We start from the raw sequence: 13,935 nt of genomic DNA on the forward strand, positions 1-13,935 counted from the left end.
TCGACTTAGAGCCCCAGGAAGCACTGGGGAGTAATTACTTCAAATTACTCTGGGGAGTCGTTATTTTGAAATAGCAACAGAGGAACATTCACACTACCACTATCTTGAAATAACTATTTTGAGATGAGCATTATTCCCCGAGGAAAGCAGGAGAACAGATTTCAAAGTAACCAGCCCGTTATTTTGAAATAGCAGGCTTGGTAGTGTGGATGCTCCATTTATTATTTTGTAATAAGGGGAGTTATTAGTGTGGACCAGGGCTGAGGCACAGTTCATACAGATGTGAAAGCTACACATGTGCTCTGTAGAGTAGTCAGGGTCAACATGCACGTGGCATCCATGACTTTGGTTCTTTTCCACTGTTTGCTGATGCAGCCTATGAAAATAGGAACTACACCACGTCCAAGAATACAATCGTAGGTGAAGCCAATAAGGTATTCACAGTGGTAATGGCTAGACACGCAAGATCTGCCACAACTCCGACATCTTGCATTCCCACAGACAGCATTTAGTCAGTTTACGGTCTGAGCCCCCAGCCTCTGCAGTTTGTTGGCAGGGAGGGCTCGAGCATTACCAAGCAAAATTCATTCTTGGGGGGAGTGGGGAAAGGAGTCGCTTCCGTAGCTAAGATGTAAATTGCTATTTCCTAGGATCCTACACCATTTAGAAATGGAATCCTTAGGACTGTTTGTATTTCTGTGTCTGAAAGATAAAAAGAAAGTAAAGAGCTGGATCGAGCCTTGGATATAAAAGTCTGTTAATTGTAAGTGCCTATAAAAGTGTTTTTGTTTCTATAGTGCACTGGTGCTGTAGCTGATTGAAGGGCATAAGAACATTATTGAGGGAACAGTCTTGCAGGGTTATAATCCCTTTATGGGCCCAGGTTTTGGAAAGAAATTATTTCTGTTTGTTGGCTGAAATTGAGCAAATCCTTAGAAGGCAATGCTTTAGATTTAGTAGCTTTGGTACCACTGCTGCTGCATTAGTACTTTAGTAGCAGTTTATGCCAGTTTTGCAGGGTGAGGATTCTACTCGGATTCTTTGGAGCAAGATCAGGTCATTCTTGTTTTAGACAGGGAACTAAAGAATTCAGGCGCACAGAAGACATGCTATCCTGTTCAAGCATTTGCAGAGTTGAAACTTTTCAGCTTTTCCTCCTCTGCCTTGTACCTAGCCACATGTCCCTCTATAGAGAGGATATTAAATGCTACTATTTTGAGTTGGTAGCCACTTTGCACAAGGCATAAATTCTAACTCAGGGTGTCAGGAAGTGGACAATGAGGCCCGTTTGAATAGCATATTTTGCCATAGCTCAGAGTGTCATAGCTCAGAGTATGTTACTAATACCACTGCAGGTTTTGCAAATGGAAGAAATAGTAGTCGAGGTGGGTCAGTACCTCACAGGATTCATGTCTCAGTTCTTTGCTCCAGAGAACATGAAAAAGATCTAAAGGGAATGAAATTCTCAGGATCTAGAGCAGGCATTCTTTGGAGAAAAGTTCTATGGGCGCACTTATCAGGCCATCACCTGACCACAGGAGTTGTGGGAGATGGGGGAGAAACTTCCTCTTTTTTTTTGGCCCTTTTCAGTTGAAAATATTAGTTTTGCTTTTGGCCCCACAGTATCATCACCTCACTACAAGGAAAGAAATCCAGCTGTGAGAAATCCTCAATCCCTGTGAGACACACTCTCCTGTCTAACCGGCCTCATTGTACATTTTGAGCCAAATGTATGGACTTGACAAGCCATGGAATAAGTACCAGCACTGTCCAAAGGATAACAAAGTCTGTCTTACTGCAAGCTTGTGGGGGTTGAAAACTGTTTTTGTTCAGCATTGGAATAAAACCAAAGACTCTGTGTGTTTACTTACAGACAGCAATAGACTCAGCCATAGAGTTATCTTCAAACTACTTGCTTGGCACTGACTTTTAGCAATTACAGAAGACAGAGTGTGAATTCATCGGCACAACAGAAGTTGCCCTGAGGGTCAATGGTTCCAGTGTAGCAAGAGGAATGGTCCTCCCCTTTTTGGAAAGCTATAATGCAGAGCACTTTACTCTCGGACGCATGTAAAAGCTCAAGACCCACAAATCTGACAATGCCTCTCAATTTGGAACTGCAGCAGCCCCTGCGCTTTCAGTCATAGGCTCTGATGTCTTCACCTGTCCTCCCAGGATTCCAGGGCCACCCACTTACATTCTGCTAGTACATTCAGCTCAAAGCTCCGCCCCCCCTGCTCCTTTCGTCCTGGATTCCCTCCGCCGGGCAGGTCTACACTGAAAACGCTGCAGCGGCACTGCTACGCTACTGTAGCTCTCTAAGGGTATGTCTACACTACAAAGTTAGTTCGAACTAATGGACGTTAGTTCGAACTAACTTTCATAGGCGCTACACTAGCGCTCCGTTAGTTCGAATTTAATTCAAACTAACGGAGCGCTTAGTTCGAACTAGGTAAACCTCATTTTACGAGGATTAAGCCTAGTTCGAACTTACTAGTTCGAATTAAGGGGTGTGTAGCCCCTTAATTCGAACTAGTGGGAGGCTAGCCCTTCCCAGCTTGCCCTGGTGGCCACTCTGGCCAACACCAGGCAAACTCTACACAGTTTGTGCCAGTTGCAAGGCTGCCAGCACCCGTGCCAGCACACCCAGCAGCTGACACCCATGAGCCAGCCACCCAATGACACCCAGCCCTCCCCCTCTTCCCGGGACCAGCCTGGTGGCCCACAAGAGATGGGCGCCCGCGTGGTCTAGTGTGGAGATCGTGGACCTCATCGAGGTTTGGGGGGAAGCCTCCAGTGTCCACGATCTCCGCACTAGCCACAGGAACGCGGCAGTCTACGGCTGCATGGCTGCCAGCCTGGCCGCCAGGGGCCACCAGCACAGCCGGGAGCAGGTGCGCTGCAAAATAAAGGACCTGCAGCAGTCCTACTCCCAGGCCTGCCTGCCAGGGGCCGACCCGGAGGCGTGCCCCCACTTCCAGGTTCTGGACGGCCTCCTGGGGGCTCATGCCGTCTCTGCCCCCCGGGACGTGATAGACCCCGGGGCAGAAGGACCGCTCCAAGGCTATGTCTAGACTGCAGGCTTCTTTCGAAAGATGCTCTTTCGAAAGCATCTTTCGAAAGAGCATCTTTCGAAAGATCGCGTCTAGACTGCACGCGGATCTTTCGAAAGAGAAATCCGCTTTTTCGAAAGAGAGCACCCAGCGAGTCTGGATGCTCTCTTTCGAAGATGGCCTCTTTACATTGAAGAACGCCTTCCTTCGAAAGAGGAACTTTCGAAGGAAGGCGTTCTTCCTCGTGAAACGAGGTTTACCGCCATCGAAAGAAAAGCCGCATTCTTTCGAAATAATTTCGAAAGAACGCGGCTTGAGTCTGGACGCAGGGGAAGTTTTTTCGGGAAAAGGCTACTTTTCCCGAAAAAACCCCTGAGTCTGGACACGGCCCAAGAGACGGAGGAGGAGAAGGAGGAGGAGGAGGGCTCTGAGAGCCAGGAGCCTGCCACCAGCCTGCCCAGGACCCAGGACCCCCGAGGCACCCCACAGAGCCGCTCGCCTGTGTCGTCCGAGGCCGGGGAGGCGTCCACCTGTGAGTACCATCATGCTCCCCTTATGTGTACGGGGGGCTGGGGCGAGAGGGAGCCCCGGGACTATGCGCCTGGGCCTTGCCCACCACGGAGCAGCAGCTGGGGATCCTGCAGGGGGCCTGGCCTTGCAGAGGGGAGCTGGGTTTCACACACCTGGGCCCCTGGGGTAATTGACCACTGTTCTTGTTGCACCACAGCCGCAGCACCTGGGACTGCAGGGCGCACCACCCCGCCTGCAGCAGCCACCTGCGCCCGGGCAAGCAGGAGAGCCAGGAACCAGGAGGAGTACCAGAGGCGGCACCTCTGGTTCCTGGAGCAACAGCTCCGTCTCCAGGACTACTGGGTCCAGGAGGACCTGAGGCTGCGCCGGAGGAGCTTGGAGGCACTGGAGGAGCAGGGCCGTGCCCTGTGAGGCCACCTCCAGAGCCTGCTCGACCGCTTCCCAATTCCTCCTGCTCCCCCTGCTCCCCCTGCTCCTCCTCCTCCTCCCCCTGCGGTTTCGAAATAGCACCCGGACGTGATTATGCTAATGAAGCGCAGAATATTTAAAATCCTGGCTTCATTTACTATTTCAAATGCCTACATTTGCATCCCTATTTTGAAATAGGGTGCAAGTGTAGACATACCCTAACTGATTAAGGCTATGTCTACACTGCACAATTATTTCAGAATAAGCTATTCCGGAATAGTTCGTCTGAAATATCTTATTTTGAAATAGCACTGCTTCCCTGCAGTGTAGACATGCTATCTCAATTAAGAGCCCCAGGAGGAATAACTTAGAATGGCCCTGGTGAGGGGCTATTTCGAAATAGCACACTTTTGGAGCGTCTACACATGCCTTATTTTGAAATAGCTATTTCGGAATAGGTGTTATTCTTCATAGAATAAAGTTTACAGAAGACGGACTAAGACGCCTGTTATTTTGAAATTATGTTGAAATAATGACATTGTTGTGTAGACACTCGCATAGTTATTTCGAAATAACGTCCATTATTCTGAAATAACTTTGCTGTGTAGACACACCCATAGTGCTTCTGTCCAAGTTACTTAGGTAGCTCAGGAGGATGTTTATTTCACATGATTGAGCAACGTAAGTTATGGGAACAAAAGTGGTAGTGTAGACAGTCCCTTCATTTGTACTGTAGACTTCAGATTACCTGATGAAACACTGGTTCTTCATGGAGGTTTAACTGTATCTCCACATAGTTTGGTATAACTGGTATTCTTCTTTCAGGGTACTCCCCCGGGTGGAATAAGGGATGTCACTGGTTAGGATTAAGGTGACACATCAGTGCTCTATGGCATGTATCTGCAGGAAGTCATAAAAAATGTGAGTACCAAAAGATTGTTAAAAATGTAAGGGGGAGCAGAGGGGCTGACAGCCTCTGCAGGCCTCTGGACAAAGTGTGGGGAGGGCGCCACACCCCTGGAAGGGGCAGAGCCTCGAGTGGGAGAGAGAGTGCCGGAGACAGCCAGCCCTCAGCGCTGCCCACACCGCGGCAGCTCCTCCCCCCCAGCCCTCAGAGACACACACAGAACCCAAATGAACTCGTTTGGGTGGCTCTCACTGGCACCTGCACAAGTTCGTTGTGTAATGTAAAATGCCTTAAACACAGGAGATGAGATTGACCTTGATTTCAGACTTTCAATTCCTCATCTGCAAAATGGGTCTAATACAACTTCCCTACCTCACCAAACTGTTGTGGGGACAACTTGGAATGTCTGGAAGGTGCTCAGATCCTATGGTGTTGGGTACCATACCCTGTAAATACTTACGTACATAGCTGACTTGTTAGGATTGTTATTAGAAGACAGTATTATCTAGAGGTTAGAGCAGGGGTCTGAGAATCAAAATCCTTGGTTCTTTCCTCAGAGGGCTCTGGGGAAGTTACTTCTCCCTCAGCATCTCCATTTTCCTATCCATAATACGGAGACAATAATAGAGACCTTAGCTCTCCAAAGGGTTGCAAAGCTGAAATCATTCATGTTTACAGAGTTTGGGGATTCCTAGCTGAATGGTGCCAGAGAACTGCCAAGTGTTAGCATCACTGCCTGGGTGTGAACCCAGCTCAGCTTTTATTGAGTCTCTTACTATTCCAGCAAAAAAGCAGGGCTGGCAGAAGTTGCTCTCATCATGGCCACCCTTGTCCTTAGGACATGTCCTTTGGAAAGTGATGACAGGGGACGTCAAGGCCTGTGCCTCGAGCACATCAGCCTCATGTGCTTTGGTGATTCTGACTGCCTGGCTCCAGCTGCTCTTGGAGGCTATAGAGCTGGTCAGTCAGATGTGCAAAACAGGAAGTAAGAAAAGGCAGCGAGAGAATCCACCAGCTGCACTGCTCCCTTTGCTTGCCTGATGGGGGAAGCCACTCACTGCCTATGGCCTGCATCAAAAAGCCAGGCAGGAAACCTGACATTCCACCAGAGGCTGCTGCACCTGTATTGCAGGCTCACACAGAGCCAGGAACTTGCATCACTCATAGCAAAAAGCTGTGGGGAGTTTAACAGGCTCCAGCATATTCCTTGACTCTGAGGAGGATTCATATACTGAGTATCTTGTGTGGCAGGCAAGCACTGGTCAGTGCCCTGCTTCTTGGGTGTCGAGATTTTTTCTCTGTGTGTCGTTTTGCAATGTTCAGAGGTTTATAGACAATGTAGTACATGACTGTTCACACACCATGCTCTGTGCAGTGCCCTCACTGATAGCTCGGTATAAACATGAATTAAACCACCATTGCCCTCCCAGCAGCAACAACTCACATTCAGTGTCTCAGAGCCTGTTAATCTGTGATGGTCATAAGGCTACTTATCTCCTGCTCTTTTCAAATAGCTGAGCAGTGCCTATGAAAGAGAAATGGCAGGGGCTATTCATCTCTGCAGTCTGAGGGGTTTTTTGCTTTGTTTTGGTTTGTTGCTGTATTACCAAATGTCACTTTAAAAACGAATGGCAGCGTTTCCAAGAGAGAAAGATTAAAATCTCCTGGGGTTTCTGCAAGCGGAAGACTCTTAGCCTGGAGGAGAATAACTAGCAACACAGTCTGTATTCTGATAGCCTAGAAAGCCTATTACCTATTAGCTAATTGATGCAACAGTGACCTGAAAGATCTGGTTCAAATCACCTTTGGGCCCATCTTTAGCTCTGTTACATCTATTTGGTGGTGAATCTTCATCTCATTCTCTTGGCTGCAAACCAGAGGGAGGAATCTACAAGAATGGTAATTTAAAATGGTGATACCCCTGTGATAGGCGCTGCTATGAACAGATAGCGAGGGGATCCAAGAGATTAAAGAAGAGTTATTCCAGAGCCTTGCTAAGGAAGACAAATGAGAACTAAACAAGTGCAAAGGAAATAAAATACTAACGGGTTGTATGAGGGTTTCTGGCCCCATGGTCCTAAAAGTGGACAATTTGTGGAACCTACTCATTATCCATCTCCCCTTTTACCTCTACCCTGCTGGGAAATCCCACAGAGAAGCCAGCCTCTTTCCCAGCGTCATCAAAGTAGCCTATCATGCAGTGATTCTTAAACTGTGTTTTGTGGTACACCGGTGTGCTGGCAGTCGGAGGTGTGCTGTGAAGAACAACAGAGTTGAAAATGGCCACCCTTAAATGGGCAGGTATATTTTTTTTCTCAATAACTTTTCCTCAGCCCTTCCCCCCCCCCCTTTTTTTTTTTTTTTGCTCAACAAAAAATCCTCGATGTTCCTCATAAAAAAAAATTATTGTTTGGTGTTCCTCGGTCTTAAAAAGTTTAAGAAACACTGCTGTAGTGGCAATGGGCTTTTAATCCAATAATTAAAATACAGGTCCAGGAACAATTCAGTGTATCTCTAAATAGGTTTGTTTTCCCACCGTGAAGTTTTGAGGGAGAAACCACTCCAGTATGCTTTCATGGAGTTATAAAAAGAATAAGCAAATATGAAACAAAAATAAGTTTAAGCAAAGTATGACTAATTTACTTCAGATTTCCCTAAACTCTTCAAATATAATAAGGATCAAATCAAGGTTACCACTGAAATTCAATCAGTAAATCCATGGTTCAATTTATTTGGCTCACCAATTACTACAATGAGTAATTAAATCAATTTCTATGGTTACCACAGGAGCTACTTCAATACTTCACAGGACAGTTAAGGAAGAATGAGTTTCTTTTAATCTAATTCATTGGCTGAAGAGTCTGCTAAGGAGAAAAGCTGATTCTTGCCTTTGTTTTATGTAGGTGTAGCTCAGGGTATGTCTACACTACCCCGCTAGTTCGAACTAGCGGGGTAATGTAGGCATACCGCACTTGCTAATGAAGCCCGGGATTTGAATTTCCCGGGCTTCATTAGCATAAGCGGGGAGCCGCCATTTTTAAATCCCCGCTGGTTCAAACCCCGTGTAGCGCGGCTACACGGGGCTCGAACTAGGTAGTTCGGACTAGGGTCCTATTCCGAACTACCGTTACTCCTCGTAGACATACCCTCTGTTCTTTATGGCTTTAGGTATTCTGAACTTTGAGGCTGCCACAGTAGCAGACCAGTGTATTGTTGGCTTCACACTGGTTGACAGCAATTCTCCAAAAGCACAAGCCAGCCTAGAAAGTAAATGGGATATGGAGACATGGGACTGTTCAAAAATTTGAAACCCCCTGGCTTCCCTCAATTCATAATGAAAACGATCCCAGAATGCAGTGCTGCTGCTCAGTGAAGTAAAGGATCATAGGATGCCCTCCAAGACACAGTCCCATTGGTTCACAACAAGCTGCACACACCTTTTGTATACACAATGCAAACTGAAAAACCAGATATTCTATGTACACACTAAGGCTATGTATAGACTGCAGGCTTTTTGTTCAAAAAACTTTTTGCAGAAGAGATCTTCCACAAAAACTTCTTGTGCAAAAGCACGTCCACTCTGCAAAATCGCATCGCAAAAGCGATATGCTTTTGCACAAGAGAGCATCCACACTGCATGGACACTCTTGCGCAAGAAAGCTCTGATGGCCATTTACAGAATGGCCATCTGAGCACCCGTGCTTTTTGCACAAGAAACCCCTGTTGAACATCCACACACACCTTTTTGTGCAAGAACTCTTGCGCAAAAAGGAGTTATGCCTCGTAGAAAGAGGTATACCTACACCGCAAAATGCCCTCTGTTCTGCCATTCTACTGTAAATTTTCTTGCACAAAAACACACTTTAGGTGTGGATTCTCCATGGGTTTTTACATAAAGAGGGGTAGGGATTGACCCACCCCCTAGGATGTGGTGGAGCTGGGCATAACATGGGCAGACCTGTCATGCTGCCCTGGAGCAGGAGCTATACTCCCTGGCCTTAGCATAAGCCTGCCTCAGCTCCTTGACCTTCATGCTGCTCCTGGGTGCACATGTGGCCCTTGCTGGCCAGGCTCTTGGCCATCCAGCCATAGATAGCTGTATTCCTGAGTGTGGTGCAGAGATCCCAGAGGTTTCCCTCCTTTCCCCAGATATCCAGGATCTTCTTACCAGAACAGGAAGGTGCGCGCCTCTTTCGTCCTCAGGCAGGTTCCTGGGAGCTGGCTGCCGACTCACTGGTAGCCATGGAAGGCTCAGTGGGAGCAACAGGGTTGCTCATGGCAACTACAAAAGCTGTGCAGGCTGCTGCTCTGTGGCTCAGTGTGGTCAGGGCCTGCCTTATGCCACAAGCCCTTTCCCCTATAGCTGCACCTTTAAAGCTTGCAGAGGAAGGGGGACTATAGAGTTCTGATGAGAATGGACAGAGTGGCCAGCAGGGCACCTGTGGGAAGGCGTGGAGGCCTCTTATTTTGAAATAACTCCTGCTGCCCTGTCTGCACACACCCTATTCTGGAATAGCTATTTCGAAATAGGTGTTATTCCTCGTAAAATGAAGGTTACAGAATCTGGAATAAGATGCCTGTTATTTTGATATTGTTTCAAAATAGTGGGCTTGCTGTGTAGATGCTCACATAGTTATTTTAGAATAATGTCCGTTATTCCGGAATAACACTGCTGTGTAGATGGGCCCTAATAGATTTGTTGGGGCATCAGCTTTCGTGAACAAAGACCCGCTTTATCAGATGCATGTGGCAAAGTGGGTCTTTGACCGTGAAAGCTTATGCCCAAGTACATCTCTAAGTTTGTAAGGTGCCACAGGACTCATTGTTTTTATGGTTCAGTTTGTGTACACAGCGTTTTACCAGAAATGTAGCCAAATGCTTCACAATGATCCCCCTCTCCCGGTGCAGGCAAACTTTTAGCTCATTTCTCTTTCCTAACTAGTATAGTCTTAATGTCTTTCTGCACCTGCTAGCACTTTTATACAGAATCAGAAGTGATGCTTAAATCAGACACTTGGCAGGTTTAGAATGACATGCTTTTAATGCAAACAGATCTTTTGCTACTTCAACAACTGGGGGAAGGGGGTGTTAGTGTCTCCCTGGAGAAACCGTTGATGACACACGATGGACTCTTTGCCAGAACGTTGCAGAATTCTAAGAAAAGCTCTGACATGTTGTCTTTGTAGAATCACAAACTCAACTGATCGGTCTGAGCTGAAAATTAGTTCTGACGTTGCATGTAACTTGAGCTCATTGTGCATGCACAGGGGTGGTCTTTTCTCTCTTAGTTATAGCTTAAAACATGTTGGCTTTTCAAATCTCTTTCTCTGGATGGCCCGTCCAGGGAAGAAAGCAGGATATAACTTATAGAATAATAGAACACTAGAACTGGAAGGGACCTCAAGAGGTCATCAAGTCCAGTCCCCTGCCCTCACGGCAGGACCAAGCACCATCTCTAGACCATCCCTGATAACTTCAGGTGTCATTGTTGGTGTGAGAGCCCCCCTTTTTTTCTGCCTGTTTTAAGTCTTTTGTAGGGGTCAGTGTCCTCTTGTTCCAGCTTGGGAATCACCCTTGTCCAATTAGCAATCCCAGCATGTTGCTTATAGCTCATCGTCGGCCAAGAATTAAGTATCTTGATCTGAGGTCCTCGTAGAAGATTCCAGTTTGAGTTGGCCATTTTCCTGGTGGTGTCTATGATGGGGGATCCAACTCCTGCACTCTTGGTAGCCTGGAAACAGTAGCCCACCACGGGAGCCTGGGGGCGGCGCAGTAGCGGGTGGGCCCGAACCGGTGGACCTTAGGAACCTGGGACACACGGCCAGAATGGATGCCGGGCGGGGGAATGGGGATGCCGAGCAGGGTGTACAAAAGGAGGGAGGGAGGGAAGAAAGGGAGGAGATAGAGGTCAGAGGCTGGTGTTGCTCTTAACCCCCCCCCCCTGGCCTGTGACAGGGGAAAGAGCCTAGAGGAGCCCAGGAGAGAGTCCCACTGGGGCCGAGGGACTGCAACAGCCCAGGAGCGACTGACGAGTGCCACAGCAGGCACCCCGCCTGGGGACCGGATGCCGGAGAGGAACCCCTTGCCCACCGGGGACTGGCCAGGGGCTGGCGGCCCAAGCCCCGAGGTGGACTGAGGAGCAAGGACCGTGGGAGCGGTGAACAGGTGGACTGGGGAATAAGGACCATGGGAGCGACTAGCAGAGGGACAGAGGCAGGGGGATTTGGGGAGGGGCAAAGCCCCGGGACAGTGACCCCTGCTACAATGACCACAAACAAATATCCAATTTTGGGTCTGCTTACAAAGAGAAGGAATTGGCAACAGCTTTTTGTTTAGCCCAGAATACAATTCATGGTTAATTGTCAGTACACATTCATTTGTTTCCACTTATATGTAAGACCATCAGTAAGCATGATGAGGAAAAAAAGGGATTCAAAAGGTGGGGGAAGAGTTTACGGTGAGTTACGTATCCTAAATTGCTGTAGTACAGGCAAAAATGGCAATGTAAACATTTGGCCAATCAACATGACTACCTCTCTGGAAACTGGCCAATCAAATTCATTCAGGCCAAAATTCAAATATGGCAATATGACCTATGGTGCTGGTATGGCATAGGGGATAGGGTGTTTGCCTGAGGAGAGCAGCATGGTGAGTTCAAGTCCCCTTCGGCCAGGATGGAACAGCCAACACCCAGACTGCCCTGGTGGAAGGCAGGATAAGGGAAGCTGCTTGTTCCCCCTGCTTATACTGTAGCATTGCCAAATGCTTCTGGCCCCTCAGTACAAGGAACCAGAATGTGATCTAAAACTCATGACTTCTGAACAACAGGCCAAACTGACACTGACTATGGTACACCGGATCCCATAGATTTAATTTAGGGAAATGCTCCAAATACAGGACTAGGATGAAGTGTTCCACATGTGGCTCTAGCTGCAGGATTGGGTGAGCCCACGGTGTGAGTGAGACACAGCAATCATGGCACAAAGTGCTCCAGAAGAAATGAGATGTGCTAGTGACTGAAGGGCACGGCTATTCCAGAGGCGAGATGGAGTGCTCCAGAGGCAGAGTGCTGCATGTATGGGATGGGGTGCTTTTATACTTCAGGTAAGACGTGGAAAAATCCCATTTTTATTTTTTATGTTACTAGCAACTGAACAACTTTCCATTTCCTGTAATTAGTGGTTTCATTTTTAATAATTAGATAAGCGAGGCACAGTCGATCAATAAGGGGAAGGTGAGGACTGAAATACAAAGTGCTTATTGAATAGCACGCAGTCCTTTCCCTACTCTATTGGCTCATTTGTCATATTGCCTTAATGAAAACAAGGCTGGTTCACAGCACACAATAGAAAATGGATCTGGGGCATGTGCCAAGTGCTCCAGTGCAAAACCGGGATCTCTGCAATCTTCTGCTTGGAGCTATTAGGAAGCATCGGCTTGACAACTCCCCTTCGCATGAATCTTTTCAGCTCCTCCATCTTGGCAATGAATTGGTGACTCCCCCTCTGCCCACCTACATCTTCCAGGAGTCACAGAGGGAGATGGAGCCCGTAGTCTCCCATGAAACAGATCAGTGACGTGCTCAGGGGCATTAACATTTGCAGATGGATGGATGGTACTAGAACTGGGTTAACCCAGTTGCTTGGAAGGAGTGAATGTGCAGGGGATGGCGGGGGCATAATATAGAACAATGTCAATGGGTAAAGTCCCCCACAATTCACCTCCCACGAGGCTCTTGCCAACCATTCATTCTCCTCTGGAGTGTTGACTTTGTTGTTCAGTAATGTAACAGAGCCCTAAGGCAGGACTGTGCTTACAGCATAAAGGGCTTTCTCGGGGGCTCTCTAATTGTCTCCTTTGCTTCCCCTTCCTCACTCCACCCCCTGTCTCTCCACATTAGAACTTGAGACCACTTAACCGGCACCTCTTCATAGGGTCCTTCAATCTTATATCTGGTTACAGAGGTCTGAGCACTGTCTGGTGGTGCTGGGTTGTTGTGTGTGTGTGTCCTGGTTATGGAGATCTGAGCACTGTCTGGTGGGGCTGTGGATGGGTTTGGCAGAAAGCTGTATGGGTATTAGGTTGTCAAATGTGTGTGTGTGTGTGTGTGTGTAGGCACAGGGAGGAGGCAGCAACTTACTGAGGAGTTATGCAAGATTTAAGGTGCAAGTTAGGTGCTGTAAACAGCTCCTACCTCACTCTGAATGCAACACCCACACTCAGCCCCTCCCTGAGATTTGGTTTTATTGGCAACTCAAATAAAAAAGCAACCACACATAAACTTGCTGCCTAAGCTTGGCTGCTCCCAAGGTTCTCCCTGGAAGATTTGCCTCCAGCCCTTACACCCTAGTTGGTGTGAACAGAATCTCCCTGCTGGAATAACTCAGCTGTAATTTCACTTCACCTCCATGCAGGGTTACAGCACTTGCTAACAGAAAGCCTCAATAAAGGAGTATCTCAGGCCTAGGCAGGATCTCGTCATCACTATGAAATTCACTGGTTGCTGACAACAGGTGCAAGCGATGTTCAGTACTGGCTTCCTGCCATTCATAATCAGCAACAGTTCATTTTCCTTGTGTGAATGAGGCCGGTCTTGTTCTCCAGCTGATGCTGGAAGGTTATGCTACTGCAAACAGAGAAGGGTTGCCAACTGTCAGTAAATTTACAGACAGTTCATAAAAAATTAGCCAAAATTGGACGTCTATAAAGTCCATTAAAAAAATTTAGTTGTCCGTAAATTTTCTAAAAGTGCAATAAAATTTTAAAAACAGCGATTATTCTACAGAAATTAAATCTCTTCTGTGCTGCTTCAGCCATTTTACTGCAGAGCAGAGGAAATTGGACGTTTTAGTTGTTTATTTAGCTCAATGGTTGAGATGACGTAACGTGAATCATGTGATCTACGTGATGTTATCATCTACATTATCCCGCCGAGTTAGCGTCAGCACATTGGTAATTTATGTAATTTAATATTGTTTACCGTTAAAGTTTACAATGTCAAAAACTATGAGAAGAATGGATTGTGCTGAAGAGAAT

The sequence above is a fragment of the Pelodiscus sinensis genome, chromosome 3 (assembly GCF_049634645.1).
Source record: "Pelodiscus sinensis isolate JC-2024 chromosome 3, ASM4963464v1, whole genome shotgun sequence".
Classification (NCBI taxonomy): Eukaryota; Metazoa; Chordata; order Testudines; family Trionychidae; genus Pelodiscus; species Pelodiscus sinensis.